General features: G+C 44.5%; 30 non-coding genes across 30 annotated transcripts; 24 read left to right on the top strand and 6 right to left on the bottom strand.

Annotated features, from left to right (window-relative positions):
* The first annotated feature begins 124 nt into the window (after positions 1 to 124).
* Positions 125 to 210, top strand: TRNAY-GUA (transfer RNA tyrosine (anticodon GUA)). The gene is given in 2 exon segments: positions 125 to 161; positions 175 to 210. It is a non-coding gene; the product is annotated as a tRNA-Tyr (tRNA).
* Positions 211 to 339: 129 nt separating this feature from the next.
* TRNAA-CGC (transfer RNA alanine (anticodon CGC)) lies at positions 340 to 411 on the top strand. The gene has a single exon. It is a non-coding gene; the product is annotated as a tRNA-Ala (tRNA).
* Positions 412 to 610: 199 nt separating this feature from the next.
* TRNAM-CAU (transfer RNA methionine (anticodon CAU)) lies at positions 611 to 683 on the bottom strand. The gene has a single exon. It is a non-coding gene; the product is annotated as a tRNA-Met (tRNA).
* A 157-nt stretch (positions 684 to 840) lies between these two features.
* Positions 841 to 912, top strand: TRNAA-UGC (transfer RNA alanine (anticodon UGC)). The gene has a single exon. It is a non-coding gene; the product is annotated as a tRNA-Ala (tRNA).
* A 768-nt stretch (positions 913 to 1,680) lies between these two features.
* On the top strand, positions 1,681 to 1,766 carry TRNAY-GUA (transfer RNA tyrosine (anticodon GUA)). Its single transcript is given in 2 exon segments — positions 1,681 to 1,717; positions 1,731 to 1,766. It is a non-coding gene; the product is annotated as a tRNA-Tyr (tRNA).
* Positions 1,767 to 1,895: 129 nt separating this feature from the next.
* TRNAA-CGC (transfer RNA alanine (anticodon CGC)) lies at positions 1,896 to 1,967 on the top strand. The gene has a single exon. It is a non-coding gene; the product is annotated as a tRNA-Ala (tRNA).
* Positions 1,968 to 2,166: 199 nt separating this feature from the next.
* TRNAM-CAU (transfer RNA methionine (anticodon CAU)) lies at positions 2,167 to 2,239 on the bottom strand. Its single transcript has one exon. It is a non-coding gene; the product is annotated as a tRNA-Met (tRNA).
* Positions 2,240 to 2,396: 157 nt separating this feature from the next.
* Positions 2,397 to 2,468, top strand: TRNAA-UGC (transfer RNA alanine (anticodon UGC)). The gene has a single exon. It is a non-coding gene; the product is annotated as a tRNA-Ala (tRNA).
* A 768-nt stretch (positions 2,469 to 3,236) lies between these two features.
* On the top strand, positions 3,237 to 3,322 carry TRNAY-GUA (transfer RNA tyrosine (anticodon GUA)). Its single transcript is given in 2 exon segments — positions 3,237 to 3,273; positions 3,287 to 3,322. It is a non-coding gene; the product is annotated as a tRNA-Tyr (tRNA).
* A 129-nt stretch (positions 3,323 to 3,451) lies between these two features.
* TRNAA-CGC (transfer RNA alanine (anticodon CGC)) lies at positions 3,452 to 3,523 on the top strand. The gene has a single exon. It is a non-coding gene; the product is annotated as a tRNA-Ala (tRNA).
* A 429-nt stretch (positions 3,524 to 3,952) lies between these two features.
* Positions 3,953 to 4,024, top strand: TRNAA-UGC (transfer RNA alanine (anticodon UGC)). Its single transcript has one exon. It is a non-coding gene; the product is annotated as a tRNA-Ala (tRNA).
* Positions 4,025 to 4,792: 768 nt separating this feature from the next.
* On the top strand, positions 4,793 to 4,878 carry TRNAY-GUA (transfer RNA tyrosine (anticodon GUA)). Its single transcript is given in 2 exon segments — positions 4,793 to 4,829; positions 4,843 to 4,878. It is a non-coding gene; the product is annotated as a tRNA-Tyr (tRNA).
* A 129-nt stretch (positions 4,879 to 5,007) lies between these two features.
* TRNAA-CGC (transfer RNA alanine (anticodon CGC)) lies at positions 5,008 to 5,079 on the top strand. The gene has a single exon. It is a non-coding gene; the product is annotated as a tRNA-Ala (tRNA).
* Positions 5,080 to 5,278: 199 nt separating this feature from the next.
* Positions 5,279 to 5,351, bottom strand: TRNAM-CAU (transfer RNA methionine (anticodon CAU)). Its single transcript has one exon. It is a non-coding gene; the product is annotated as a tRNA-Met (tRNA).
* Positions 5,352 to 5,508: 157 nt separating this feature from the next.
* TRNAA-UGC (transfer RNA alanine (anticodon UGC)) lies at positions 5,509 to 5,580 on the top strand. The gene has a single exon. It is a non-coding gene; the product is annotated as a tRNA-Ala (tRNA).
* Positions 5,581 to 6,348: 768 nt separating this feature from the next.
* Positions 6,349 to 6,434, top strand: TRNAY-GUA (transfer RNA tyrosine (anticodon GUA)). The gene is given in 2 exon segments: positions 6,349 to 6,385; positions 6,399 to 6,434. It is a non-coding gene; the product is annotated as a tRNA-Tyr (tRNA).
* Positions 6,435 to 6,563: 129 nt separating this feature from the next.
* On the top strand, positions 6,564 to 6,635 carry TRNAA-UGC (transfer RNA alanine (anticodon UGC)). The gene has a single exon. It is a non-coding gene; the product is annotated as a tRNA-Ala (tRNA).
* Positions 6,636 to 6,834: 199 nt separating this feature from the next.
* Positions 6,835 to 6,907, bottom strand: TRNAM-CAU (transfer RNA methionine (anticodon CAU)). Its single transcript has one exon. It is a non-coding gene; the product is annotated as a tRNA-Met (tRNA).
* A 157-nt stretch (positions 6,908 to 7,064) lies between these two features.
* Positions 7,065 to 7,136, top strand: TRNAA-UGC (transfer RNA alanine (anticodon UGC)). Its single transcript has one exon. It is a non-coding gene; the product is annotated as a tRNA-Ala (tRNA).
* Positions 7,137 to 7,904: 768 nt separating this feature from the next.
* On the top strand, positions 7,905 to 7,990 carry TRNAY-GUA (transfer RNA tyrosine (anticodon GUA)). The gene is given in 2 exon segments: positions 7,905 to 7,941; positions 7,955 to 7,990. It is a non-coding gene; the product is annotated as a tRNA-Tyr (tRNA).
* A 129-nt stretch (positions 7,991 to 8,119) lies between these two features.
* On the top strand, positions 8,120 to 8,191 carry TRNAA-CGC (transfer RNA alanine (anticodon CGC)). Its single transcript has one exon. It is a non-coding gene; the product is annotated as a tRNA-Ala (tRNA).
* A 199-nt stretch (positions 8,192 to 8,390) lies between these two features.
* On the bottom strand, positions 8,391 to 8,463 carry TRNAM-CAU (transfer RNA methionine (anticodon CAU)). The gene has a single exon. It is a non-coding gene; the product is annotated as a tRNA-Met (tRNA).
* Positions 8,464 to 8,620: 157 nt separating this feature from the next.
* On the top strand, positions 8,621 to 8,692 carry TRNAA-UGC (transfer RNA alanine (anticodon UGC)). The gene has a single exon. It is a non-coding gene; the product is annotated as a tRNA-Ala (tRNA).
* A 768-nt stretch (positions 8,693 to 9,460) lies between these two features.
* TRNAY-GUA (transfer RNA tyrosine (anticodon GUA)) lies at positions 9,461 to 9,546 on the top strand. The gene is given in 2 exon segments: positions 9,461 to 9,497; positions 9,511 to 9,546. It is a non-coding gene; the product is annotated as a tRNA-Tyr (tRNA).
* Positions 9,547 to 9,675: 129 nt separating this feature from the next.
* TRNAA-UGC (transfer RNA alanine (anticodon UGC)) lies at positions 9,676 to 9,747 on the top strand. The gene has a single exon. It is a non-coding gene; the product is annotated as a tRNA-Ala (tRNA).
* A 199-nt stretch (positions 9,748 to 9,946) lies between these two features.
* Positions 9,947 to 10,019, bottom strand: TRNAM-CAU (transfer RNA methionine (anticodon CAU)). The gene has a single exon. It is a non-coding gene; the product is annotated as a tRNA-Met (tRNA).
* Positions 10,020 to 10,176: 157 nt separating this feature from the next.
* On the top strand, positions 10,177 to 10,248 carry TRNAA-UGC (transfer RNA alanine (anticodon UGC)). The gene has a single exon. It is a non-coding gene; the product is annotated as a tRNA-Ala (tRNA).
* Positions 10,249 to 11,231: 983 nt separating this feature from the next.
* TRNAA-CGC (transfer RNA alanine (anticodon CGC)) lies at positions 11,232 to 11,303 on the top strand. Its single transcript has one exon. It is a non-coding gene; the product is annotated as a tRNA-Ala (tRNA).
* Positions 11,304 to 11,732: 429 nt separating this feature from the next.
* TRNAA-UGC (transfer RNA alanine (anticodon UGC)) lies at positions 11,733 to 11,804 on the top strand. The gene has a single exon. It is a non-coding gene; the product is annotated as a tRNA-Ala (tRNA).
* A 768-nt stretch (positions 11,805 to 12,572) lies between these two features.
* On the top strand, positions 12,573 to 12,658 carry TRNAY-GUA (transfer RNA tyrosine (anticodon GUA)). The gene is given in 2 exon segments: positions 12,573 to 12,609; positions 12,623 to 12,658. It is a non-coding gene; the product is annotated as a tRNA-Tyr (tRNA).
* Positions 12,659 to 12,769: the final 111 nt, after the last annotated feature.

Raw genomic sequence — 12,769 nt, 5'->3', positions numbered from 1 at the left:
TGGTGACTTTGAGAGGGAGCTGCAGGTAATGTTCATGATTTTCATCGATCTGCTCCTGATCCCCACCCCCACAACCTTTCTTGAGCGAGAGATAATTACAGCGCTGAAAGATACTTCAGCCACTCCTTCGATAGCTCAGTTGGTAGAGCGGAGGACTGTAGCATAAAGTCAGACATCCTTAGGTCGCTGGTTCAAATCCGGCTCGAAGGATTTTTTGCTTCGATTTCCATATATTTCACTTTTATTCAAACAATACCTTCCATTGATTATGATCGAGACTTTGCAGTCCCTGGGTTTCAGGGATTCCTTGCATCCATCAAACAGCTCGAGGGCAAAAGTGGGGATGTAGCTCAGTGGTAGAGCGCATGCTTCGCATGTATGAGGTCCCGGGTTCAATCCCCGGCATCTCCAGGAGCCTCTGTTCCTTATCTTGGCTTTTTTCCAGAAGGCTAGCCTGCCATCATGCAGAAAGAAGAAGTTTGTCATGCAGTTGGGGTGAGAGCCCCACTTAAATAGTCAGACATTTGCTTTGGAAAAATCTTTGAACTAGGCATAGTTTGCGCATTTCAAGAAAATCGGAGAATTTTGCATTCCAAAAGAAGGAAATAAATGCCCTCTCTGAGGATCGAACTCAGGACCTTCAGATTATGAGACTGACGCGCTGCCTACTGCGCTAAGAAGGCTGTATATAGGCATCTGTACATAAGACCATGAAGATCATCCAGGTACAAGGCTGAAGGATTTTCCTGACTGACATTGTATACTGCAGAGTCGAATGGGGTGATGTGGCCGTCGGTTCAATGCAGGGTTTCCAATCATACAGTCAAACCTTGCAGAAGTGGGGATGTAGCTCAGTGGTAGAGCGCATGCTTTGCATGTATGAGGCCCCGGGTTCAATCCCCGGCATCTCCAGACTTTTGCCATGCTTACCTTGGATTTTGGGCCGAAAGCTAGGCTGGCATCATGATGAAGGAAGAGATATGTCCTCCACCCGGGATGAGGACCCCGCTTAATCTGTCAGACGTTTGCCTTGAAAAATCCCATGAAGTGGGGCTATCTCATTTTTGATGATTATAGATCAAAAGAATCCTACTTGTTGAAGACATCAAAGTGATGATTCATCTTGACAACCATAATGCTTTGATGATAGAAATCTGTCGCATCTCTCTTGATCATTGGTAAGGGTTCTTCTTCTAAACCAGAGACTCTTTACAGTAGCTTTTAGAAAAACGGAATATTTTGTTTATCTCAATCACCTTCAATCTACAGATTTTTCCGTTCTCTTTCCTTTTGAAAATGCATCCAAAATGCACGTTCTTGATGCTGGGTGCGTAGTAATGACTCCCATAACTTTCTGTCATTTCTTTCATGGTTCCGCGCAGCCATCCATTTGCCACCAATGCTGCCCAAGGTCTTTGTATCAAAGTTCCTTTCCTTTCTGTAAAATTGAAATTTGGAGCACCCCTGCTTATCCCCAAGCCAAGACAGAACATGAACTTTGGTCTGAAATCCTCCTTTGGGGTGATAAGACGTACCTTACAGTGTGCTCTAAGAACTGGTGACTTTGAGAGGGAGCTGCAGGTAATGTTCATGATTTTCATCGATCTGCTCCTGATCCCCACCCCCACAACCTTTCTTGAGCGAGAGATAATTACAGCGCTGAAAGATACTTCAGCCACTCCTTCGATAGCTCAGTTGGTAGAGCGGAGGACTGTAGCATAAAGTCAGACATCCTTAGGTCGCTGGTTCAAATCCGGCTCGAAGGATTTTTTGCTTCGATTTCCATATCTTTCACTTTTATTCAAACAATACCTTCCATTGATTATGATCGAGACTTTGCAGTCCCTGGGTTTCAGGGATTCCTTGCATCCATCAAACAGCTCGAGTGCAAAAGTGGGGATGTAGCTCAGTGGTAGAGCGCATGCTTCGCATGTATGAGGTCCCGGGTTCAATCCCCGGCATCTCCAGGAGCCTCTGTTCCTTATCTTGGCTTTTTTCCAGAAGGCTAGCCTGCCATCATGCAGAAAGAAGAAGTTTGTCATGCAGTTGGGGTGAGAGCCCCACTTAAATAGTCAGACATTTGCTTTGGAAAAATCTTTGAACTAGGCATAGTTTGCGCATTTCAAGAAAATCGGAGAATTTTGCATTCCAAAAGAAGGAAATAAATGCCCTCTCTGAGGATCGAACTCAGGACCTTCAGATTATGAGACTGACGCGCTGCCTACTGCGCTAAGAAGGCTGTATATAGGCATCTGTACATAAGACCATGAAGATCATCCAGGTACAAGGCTGAAGGATTTTCCTGACTGACATTGTATACTGCAGAGTCGAATGGGGTGATGTGGCCGTCGGTTCAATGCAGGGTTTCCAATCATACAGTCAAACCTTGCAGAAGTGGGGATGTAGCTCAGTGGTAGAGCGCATGCTTTGCATGTATGAGGCCCCGGGTTCAATCCCCGGCATCTCCAGACTTTTGCCATGCTTACCTTGGATTTTGGGCCGAAAGCTAGGCTGGCATCATGATGAAGGAAGAGATATGTCCTCCAACCGGGATGAGGACCCCGCTTAATCTGTCAGACGTTTGCCTTGAAAAATCCCATGAAATGGGGCTATCTCATTTTTGATGATTATAGATCAAAAGAATCCTACTTGTTGAAGACATCAAAGTGATGATTCATCTTGACAACCATAATGCTTTGATGATAGAAATCTGTCGCATCTCTCTTGATCATTGGTAAGGGTTCTTCTTCTAAACCAGAGACTCTTTACAGTAGCTTTTAGAAAAACGGAATATTTTGTTTATCTCAATCACCTTCAATCTACAGATTTTTCCGTTCTCTTTCCTTTTGAAAATGCATCCAAAATGCACGTTCTTGATGCTGGGTGCGTAGTAATGACTCCCATAACTTTCTGTCATTTCTTTCATGGTTCCGCGCAGCCATCCATTTGCCACCAATGCTGCCCAAGGTCTTTGTATCAAAGTTCCTTTCCTTTCTGTAAAATTGAAATTTGGAGCACCCCTGCTTATCCCCAAGCCAAGACAGAACATGAACTTTGGTCTGAAATCCTCCTTTGGGGTGATAAGACGTACCTTACAGTGTGCTCTAAGAACTGGTGACTTTGAGAGGGAGCTGCAGGTAATGTTCATGATTTTCATCGATCTGCTCCTGATCCCCACCCCCACAACCTTTCTTGAGCGAGAGATAATTACAGCGCTGAAAGATACTTCAGCCACTCCTTCGATAGCTCAGTTGGTAGAGCGGAGGACTGTAGCATAAAGTCAGACATCCTTAGGTCGCTGGTTCAAATCCGGCTCGAAGGATTTTTTGCTTCGATTTCCATATCTTTCACTTTTATTCAAACAATACCTTCCATTGATTATGATCGAGACTTTGCAGTCCCTGGGTTTCAGGGATTCCTTGCATCCATCAAACAGCTCGAGTGCAAAAGTGGGGATGTAGCTCAGTGGTAGAGCGCATGCTTCGCATGTATGAGGTCCCGGGTTCAATCCCCGGCATCTCCAGGAGCCTCTGTTCCTTATCTTGGCTTTTTTCCAGAAGGCTAGCCTGCCATCATGCAGAAAGAAGAAGTTTGTCATGCAGTTGGGGTGAGAGCCCCACTTAAATAGTCAGACATTTGCTTTGGAAAAATCTTTGAACTAGGCATAGTTTGCGCATTTCAAGAAAATCGGAGAATTTTGCATTCCAAAAGAAGGAAATAAATGCCCTCTCTGAGGATCGAACTCAGGACCTTCAGATTATGAGACTGACGCGCTGCCTACTGTGCTAAGAAGGCTGTATATAGGCATCTGTACATAAGACCATGAAGATCATCCAGGTACAAGGCTGAAGGATTTTCCTGACTGACATTGTATACTGCAGAGTCGAATGGGGTGATGTGGCCGTCGGTTCAATGCAGGGTTTCCAATCATACAGTCAAACCTTGCAGAAGTGGGGATGTAGCTCAGTGGTAGAGCGCATGCTTTGCATGTATGAGGCCCCGGGTTCAATCCCCGGCATCTCCAGACTTTTGCCATGCTTACCTTGGATTTTGGGCCGAAAGCTAGGCTGGCATCATGATGAAGGAAGAGATATGTCCTCCAACCGGGATGAGGACCCCGCTTAATCTGTCAGACGTTTGCCTTGAAAAATCCCATGAAATGGGGCTATCTCATTTTTGATGATTATAGATCAAAAGAATCCTACTTGTTGAAGACATCAAAGTGATGATTCATCTTGACAACCATAATGCTTTGATGATAGAAATCTGTCGCATCTCTCTTGATCATTGGTAAGGGTTCTTCTTCTAAACCAGAGACTCTTTACAGTAGCTTTTAGAAAAACGGAATATTTTGTTTATCTCAATCACCTTCAATCTACAGATTTTTCCGTTCTCTTTCCTTTTGAAAATGCATCCAAAATGCACGTTCTTGATGCTGGGTGCGTAGTAATGACTCCCATAACTTTCTGTCATTTCTTTCATGGTTCCGCGCAGCCATCCATTTGCCACCAATGCTGCCCAAGGTCTTTGTATCAAAGTTCCTTTCCTTTCTGTAAAATTGAAATTTGGAGCACCCCTGCTTATCCCCAAGCCAAGACAGAACATGAACTTTGGTCTGAAATCCTCCTTTGGGGTGATAAGACGTACCTTACAGTGTGCTCTAAGAACTGGTGACTTTGAGAGGGAGCTGCAGGTAATGTTCATGATTTTCATCGATCTGCTCCTGATCCCCACCCCCACAACCTTTCTTGAGCGAGAGATAATTACAGCGCTGAAAGATACTTCAGCCACTCCTTCGATAGCTCAGTTGGTAGAGCGGAGGACTGTAGCATAAAGTCAGACATCCTTAGGTCGCTGGTTCAAATCCGGCTCGAAGGATTTTTTGCTTCGATTTCCATATATTTCACTTTTATTCAAACAATACCTTCCATTGATTATGATCGAGACTTTGCAGTCCCTGGGTTTCAGGGATTCCTTGCATCCATCAAACAGCTCGAGGGCAAAAGTGGGGATGTAGCTCAGTGGTAGAGCGCATGCTTCGCATGTATGAGGTCCCGGGTTCAATCCCCGGCATCTCCAGGAGCCTCTGTTCCTTATCTTGGCTTTTTTCCAGAAGGCTAGCCTGCCATCATGCAGAAAGAAGAAGTTTGTCATGCAGTTGGGGTGAGAGCCCCACTTAAATAGTCAGACATTTGCTTTGGAAAAATCTTTGAACTAGGCATAGTTTGCGCATTTCAAGAAAATCGGAGAATTTTGCATTCCAAAAGAAGGAAATAAATGCCCTCTCTGAGGATCGAACTCAGGACCTTCAGATTATGAGACTGACGCGCTGCCTACTGCGCTAAGAAGGCTGTATATAGGCATCTGTACATAAGACCATGAAGATCATCCAGGTACAAGGCTGAAGGATTTTCCTGACTGACATTGTATACTGCAGAGTCGAATGGGGTGATGTGGCCGTCGGTTCAATGCAGGGTTTCCAATCATACAGTCAAACCTTGCAGAAGTGGGGATGTAGCTCAGTGGTAGAGCGCATGCTTTGCATGTATGAGGCCCCGGGTTCAATCCCCGGCATCTCCAGACTTTTGCCATGCTTACCTTGGATTTTGGGCCGAAAGCTAGGCTGGCATCATGATGAAGGAAGAGATATGTCCTCCAACCGGGATGAGGACCCCGCTTAATCTGTCAGACGTTTGCCTTGAAAAATCCCATGAAGTGGGGCTATCTCATTTTTGATGATTATAGATCAAAAGAATCCTACTTGTTGAAGACATCAAAGTGATGATTCATCTTGACAACCATAATGCTTTGATGATAGAAATCTGTCGCATCTCTCTTGATCAGTGGTAAGGGTTCTTCTTCTAAACCAGAGACTCTTTACAGTAGCTTTTAGAAAAACGGAATATTTTGTTTATCTCAATCGCCTTCAATCTACAGATTTTTCCGTTCTCTTTCCTTTTGAAAATGCATCCAAAATGCACGTTCTTGATGCTGGGTGCGTAGTAATGACTCCCATAACTTTCTGTCATTTCTTTCATGGTTCCGCGCAGCCATCCATTTGCCACCAATGCTGCCCAAGGTCTTTGTATCAAAGTTCCTTTCCTTTCTGTAAAATTGAAATTTGGAGCACCCCTGCTTATCCCCAAGCCAAGACAGAACATGAACTTTGGTCTGAAATCCTCCTTTGGGGTGATAAGACGTACCTTACAGTGTGCTCTAAGAACTGGTGACTTTGAGAGGGAGCTGCAGGTAATGTTCATGATTTTCATCGATCTGCTCCTGATCCCCACCCCCACAACCTTTCTTGAGCGAGAGATAATTACAGCGCTGAAAGATACTTCAGCCACTCCTTCGATAGCTCAGTTGGTAGAGCGGAGGACTGTAGCATAAAGTCAGACATCCTTAGGTCGCTGGTTCAAATCCGGCTCGAAGGATTTTTTGCTTCGATTTCCATATCTTTCACTTTTATTCAAACAATACCTTCCATTGATTATGATCGAGACTTTGCAGTCCCTGGGTTTCAGGGATTCCTTGCATCCATCAAACAGCTCGAGTGCAAAAGTGGGGATGTAGCTCAGTGGTAGAGCGCATGCTTTGCATGTATGAGGTCCCGGGTTCAATCCCCGGCATCTCCAGGAGCCTCTGTTCCTTATCTTGGCTTTTTTCCAGAAGGCTAGCCTGCCATCATGCAGAAAGAAGAAGTTTGTCATGCAGTTGGGGTGAGAGCCCCACTTAAATAGTCAGACATTTGCTTTGGAAAAATCTTTGAACTAGGCATAGTTTGCGCATTTCAAGAAAATCGGAGAATTTTGCATTCCAAAAGAAGGAAATAAATGCCCTCTCTGAGGATCGAACTCAGGACCTTCAGATTATGAGACTGACGCGCTGCCTACTGCGCTAAGAAGGCTGTATATAGGCATCTGTACATAAGACCATGAAGATCATCCAGGTACAAGGCTGAAGGATTTTCCTGACTGACATTGTATACTGCAGAGTCGAATGGGGTGATGTGGCCGTCGGTTCAATGCAGGGTTTCCAATCATACAGTCAAACCTTGCAGAAGTGGGGATGTAGCTCAGTGGTAGAGCGCATGCTTTGCATGTATGAGGCCCCGGGTTCAATCCCCGGCATCTCCAGACTTTTGCCATGCTTACCTTGGATTTTGGGCCGAAAGCTAGGCTGGCATCATGATGAAGGAAGAGATATGTCCTCCAACCGGGATGAGGACCCCGCTTAATCTGTCAGACGTTTGCCTTGAAAAATCCCATGAAATGGGGCTATCTCATTTTTGATGATTATAGATCAAAAGAATCCTACTTGTTGAAGACATCAAAGTGATGATTCATCTTGACAACCATAATGCTTTGATGATAGAAATCTGTCGCATCTCTCTTGATCATTGGTAAGGGTTCTTCTTCTAAACCAGAGACTCTTTACAGTAGCTTTTAGAAAAACTGAATATTTTGTTTATCTCAATCACCTTCAATCTACAGATTTTTCCGTTCTCTTTCCTTTTGAAAATGCATCCAAAATGCACGTTCTTGATGCTGGGTGCGTAGTAATGACTCCCATAACTTTCTGTCATTTCTTTCATGGTTCCGCGCAGCCATCCATTTGCCACCAATGCTGCCCAAGGTCTTTGTATCAAAGTTCCTTTCCTTTCTGTAAAATTAAAATTTGGAGCACCCCTGCTTATCCCCAAGCCAAGACAGAACATGAACATTGGTCTGAAATCCTCCTTTGGGGTGATAAGACGTACCTTACAGTGTGCTCTAAGAACTGGTGACTTTGAGAGGGAGCTGCAGGTAATGTTCATGATTTTCATCGATCTGCTCCTGATCCCCACCCCCACAACCTTTCTTGAGCGAGAGATAATTACAGCGCTGAAAGATACTTCAGCCACTCCTTCGATAGCTCAGTTGGTAGAGCGGAGGACTGTAGCATAAAGTCAGACATCCTTAGGTCGCTGGTTCAAATCCGGCTCGAAGGATTTTTTGCTTCGATTTCCATATATTTCACTTTTATTCAAACAATACCTTCCATTGATTATGATCGAGACTTTGCAGTCCCTGGGTTTCAGGGATTCCTTGCATCCATCAAACAGCTCGAGGGCAAAAGTGGGGATGTAGCTCAGTGGTAGAGCGCATGCTTCGCATGTATGAGGTCCCGGGTTCAATCCCCGGCATCTCCAGGAGCCTCTGTTCCTTATCTTGGCTTTTTTCCAGAAGGCTAGCCTGCCATCATGCAGAAAGAAGAAGTTTGTCATGCAGTTGGGGTGAGAGCCCCACTTAAATAGTCAGACATTTGCTTTGGAAAAATCTTTGAACTAGGCATAGTTTGCGCATTTCAAGAAAATCGGAGAATTTTGCATTCCAAAAGAAGGAAATAAATGCCCTCTCTGAGGATCGAACTCAGGACCTTCAGATTATGAGACTGACGCGCTGCCTACTGCGCTAAGAAGGCTGTATATAGGCATCTGTACATAAGACCATGAAGATCATCCAGGTACAAGGCTGAAGGATTTTCCTGACTGACATTGTATACTGCAGAGTCGAATGGGGTGATGTGGCCGTCGGTTCAATGCAGGGTTTCCAATCATACAGTCAAACCTTGCAGAAGTGGGGATGTAGCTCAGTGGTAGAGCGCATGCTTTGCATGTATGAGGCCCCGGGTTCAATCCCCGGCATCTCCAGACTTTTGCCATGCTTACCTTGGATTTTGGGCCGAAAGCTAGGCTGGCATCATGATGAAGGAAGAGATATGTCCTCCAACCGGGATGAGGACCCCGCTTAATCTGTCAGACGTTTGCCTTGAAAAATCCCATGAAGTGGGGCTATCTCATTTTTGATGATTATAGATCAAAAGAATCCTACTTGTTGAAGACATCAAAGTGATGATTCATCTTGACAACCATAATGCTTTGATGATAGAAATCTGTCGCATCTCTCTTGATCATTGGTAAGGGTTCTTCTTCTAAACCAGAGACTCTTTACAGTAGCTTTTAGAAAAACGGAATATTTTGTTTATCTCAATCACCTTCAATCTACAGATTTTTCCGTTCTCTTTCCTTTTGAAAATGCATCCAAAATGCACGTTCTTGATGCTGGGTGCGTAGTAATGACTCCCATAACTTTCTGTCATTTCTTTCATGGTTCCGCGCAGCCATCCATTTGCCACCAATGCTGCCCAAGGTCTTTGTATCAAAGTTCCTTTCCTTTCTGTAAAATTGAAATTTGGAGCACCCCTGCTTATCCCCAAGCCAAGACAGAACATGAACTTTGGTCTGAAATCCTCCTTTGGGGTGATAAGACGTACCTTACAGTGTGCTCTAAGAACTGGTGACTTTGAGAGGGAGCTGCAGGTAATGTTCATGATTTTCATCGATCTGCTCCTGATCCCCACCCCCACAACCTTTCTTGAGCGAGAGATAATTACAGCGCTGAAAGATACTTCAGCCACTCCTTCGATAGCTCAGTTGGTAGAGCGGAGGACTGTAGCATAAAGTCAGACATCCTTAGGTCGCTGGTTCAAATCCGGCTCGAAGGATTTTTTGCTTCGATTTCCATATCTTTCACTTTTATTCAAACAATACCTTCCATTGATTATGATCGAGACTTTGCAGTCCCTGGGTTTCAGGGATTCCTTGCATCCATCAAACAGCTCGAGTGCAAAAGTGGGGATGTAGCTCAGTGGTAGAGCGCATGCTTTGCATGTATGAGGTCCCGGGTTCAATCCCCGGCATCTCCAGGAGCCTCTGTTCCTTATCTTGGCTTTTTTCCAGAAGGCTAGCCTGCCATCATGCAGAAAGAAGAAGTTTGTCATGCAGTTGGGGTGAGAGCCCCACTTAAATAGTCAGACATTTGCTTTGGAAAAATCTTTGAACTAGGCATAGTTTGCGCATTTCAAGAAAATCGGAGAATTTTGCATTCCAAAAGAAGGAAATAAATGCCCTCTCTGAGGATCGAACTCAGGACCTTCAGATTATGAGACTGACGCGCTGCCTACTGCGCTAAGAAGGCTGTATATAGGCATCTGTACATAAGACCATGAAGATCATCCAGGTACAAGGCTGAAGGATTTTCCTGACTGACATTGTATACTGCAGAGTCGAATGGGGTGATGTGGCCGTCGGTTCAATGCAGGGTTTCCAATCATACAGTCAAACCTTGCAGAAGTGGGGATGTAGCTCAGTGGTAGAGCGCATGCTTTGCATGTATGAGGCCCCGGGTTCAATCCCCGGCATCTCCAGACTTTTGCCATGCTTACCTTGGATTTTGGGCCGAAAGCTAGGCTGGCATCATGATGAAGGAAGAGATATGTCCTCCAACCGGGATGAGGACCCCGCTTAATCTGTCAGACGTTTGCCTTGAAAAATCCCATGAAATGGGGCTATCTCATTTTTGATGATTATAGATCAAAAGAATCCTACTTGTTGAAGACATCAAAGTGATGATTCATCTTGACAACCATAATGCTTTGATGATAGAAATCTGTCGCATCTCTCTTGATCATTGGTAAGGGTTCTTCTTCTAAACCAGAGACTCTTTACAGTAGCTTTTAGAAAAACGGAATATTTTGTTTATCTCAATCACCTTCAATCTACAGATTTTTCCGTTCTCTTTCCTTTTGAAAATGCATCCAAAATGCACGTTCTTGATGCTGGGTGCGTAGTAATGACTCCCATAACTTTCTGTCATTTCTTTCATGGTTCCGCGCAGCCATCCATTTGCCACCAATGCTGCCCAAGGTCTTTGTATCAAAGTTCCTTTCCTTTCTGTAAAATTGAAATTTGGAGCACCCCTGCTTATCCCCAAGCCAAGACAGAACATGAACATTGGTCTGAAATCCTCCTTTGGGGTGATAAGACGTACCTTACAGTGTGCTCTAAGAACTGGTGACTTTGAGAGGGAGCTGCAGGTAATGTTCATGATTTTCATCGATCTGCTCCTGATCCCCACCCCCACAACCTTTCTTGAGCGAGAGATAATTACAGCGCTGAAAGATACTTCAGCCACTCCTTCGATAGCTCAGTTGGTAGAGCGGAGGACTGTAGCATAAAGTCAGACATCCTTAGGTCGCTGGTTCAAATCCGGCTTGAAGGATTTTTTGCTTCGATTTCCATATCTTTCACTTTTATTCAAACAATACCTTCCATTGATTATGATCGAGACTTTGCAGTCCCTGGGTTTCAGGGATTCCTTGCATCCATCAAACAGCTCGAGTGCAAAAGTGGGGATGTAGCTCAGTGGTAGAGCGCATGCTTCGCATGTATGAGGTCCCGGGTTCAATCCCCGGCATCTCCAGGAGCCTCTGTTCCTTATCTTGGCTTTTTTCCAGAAGGCTAGCCTGCCATCATGCAGAAAGAAGAAGTTTGTCATGCAGTTGGGGTGAGAGCCCCACTTAAATAGTCAGACATTTGCTTTGGAAAAATCTTTGAACTAGGCATAGTTTGCGCATTTCAAGAAAATCGGAGAATTTTGCATTCCAAAAGAAGGAAATAAATGCCCTCTCTGAGGATCGAACTCAGGACCTTCAGATTATGAGACTGACGCGCTGCCTACTGTGCTAAGAAGGCTGTATATAGGCATCTGTACATAAGACCATGAAGATCATCCAGGTACAAGGCTGAAGGATTTTCCTGACTGACATTGTATACTGCAGAGTCGAATGGGGTGATGTGGCCGTCGGTTCAATGCAGGGTTTCCAATCATACAGTCAAACCTTGCAGAAGTGGGGATGTAGCTCAGTGGTAGAGCGCATGCTTTGCATGTATGAGGCCCCGGGTTCAATCCCCGGCATCTCCAGACTTTTGCCATGCTTACCTTGGATTTTGGGCCGAAAGCTAGGCTGGCATCATGATGAAGGAAGAGATATGTCCTCCAACCGGGATGAGGACCCCGCTTAATCTGTCAGACGTTTGCCTTGAAAAATCCCATGAAATGGGGCTATCTCATTTTTGATGATTATAGATCAAAAGAATCCTACTTGTTGAAGACATCAAAGTGATGATTCATCTTGACAACCATAATGCTTTGATGATAGAAATCTGTCGCATCTCTCTTGATCATTGGTAAGGGTTCTTCTTCTAAACCAGAGACTCTTTACAGTAGCTTTTAGAAAAACGGAATATTTTGTTTATCTCAATCACCTTCAATCTACAGATTTTTCCGTTCTCTTTCCTTTTGAAAATGCATCCAAAATGCACGTTCTTGATGCTGGGTGCGTAGTAATGACTCCCATAACTTTCTGTCATTTCTTTCATGGTTCCGCGCAGCCATCCATTTGCCACCAATGCTGCCCAAGGTCTTTGTATCAAAGTTCCTTTCCTTTCTGTAAAATTGAAATTTGGAGCACCCCTGCTTATCCCCAAGCCAAGACAGAACATGAACTTTGGTCTGAAATCCTCCTTTGGGGTGATAAGACGTACCTTACAGTGTGCTCTAAGAACTGGTGACTTTGAGAGGGAGCTGCAGGTAATGTTCATGATTTTCATCGATCTGCTCCTGATCCCCACCCCCACAACCTTTCTTGAGCGAGAGATAATTACAGCGCTGAAAGATACTTCAGCCACTCCTTCGATAGCTCAGTTGGTAGAGCGGAGGACTGTAGCATAAAGTCAGACATCCTTAGGTCGCTGGTTCAAATCCGGCTCGAAGGATTTTTTGCTTCGATTTCCATATATTTCACTTTTATTCAAACAATACCTTCCATTGATTATGATCGAGACTTTGCAGTCCCTGGGTTTCAGGGATTCCTTGCATCCATCAAA

The sequence above is a fragment of the Triturus cristatus genome, chromosome 4_1 (assembly GCF_964204655.1).
Source record: "Triturus cristatus chromosome 4_1, aTriCri1.1, whole genome shotgun sequence".
Classification (NCBI taxonomy): domain Eukaryota; kingdom Metazoa; phylum Chordata; class Amphibia; order Caudata; family Salamandridae; genus Triturus; species Triturus cristatus.
The sequence above is the reverse complement of the archived record's forward strand: the minus strand, read 5'-3'. Positions and strand labels throughout refer to the sequence as shown.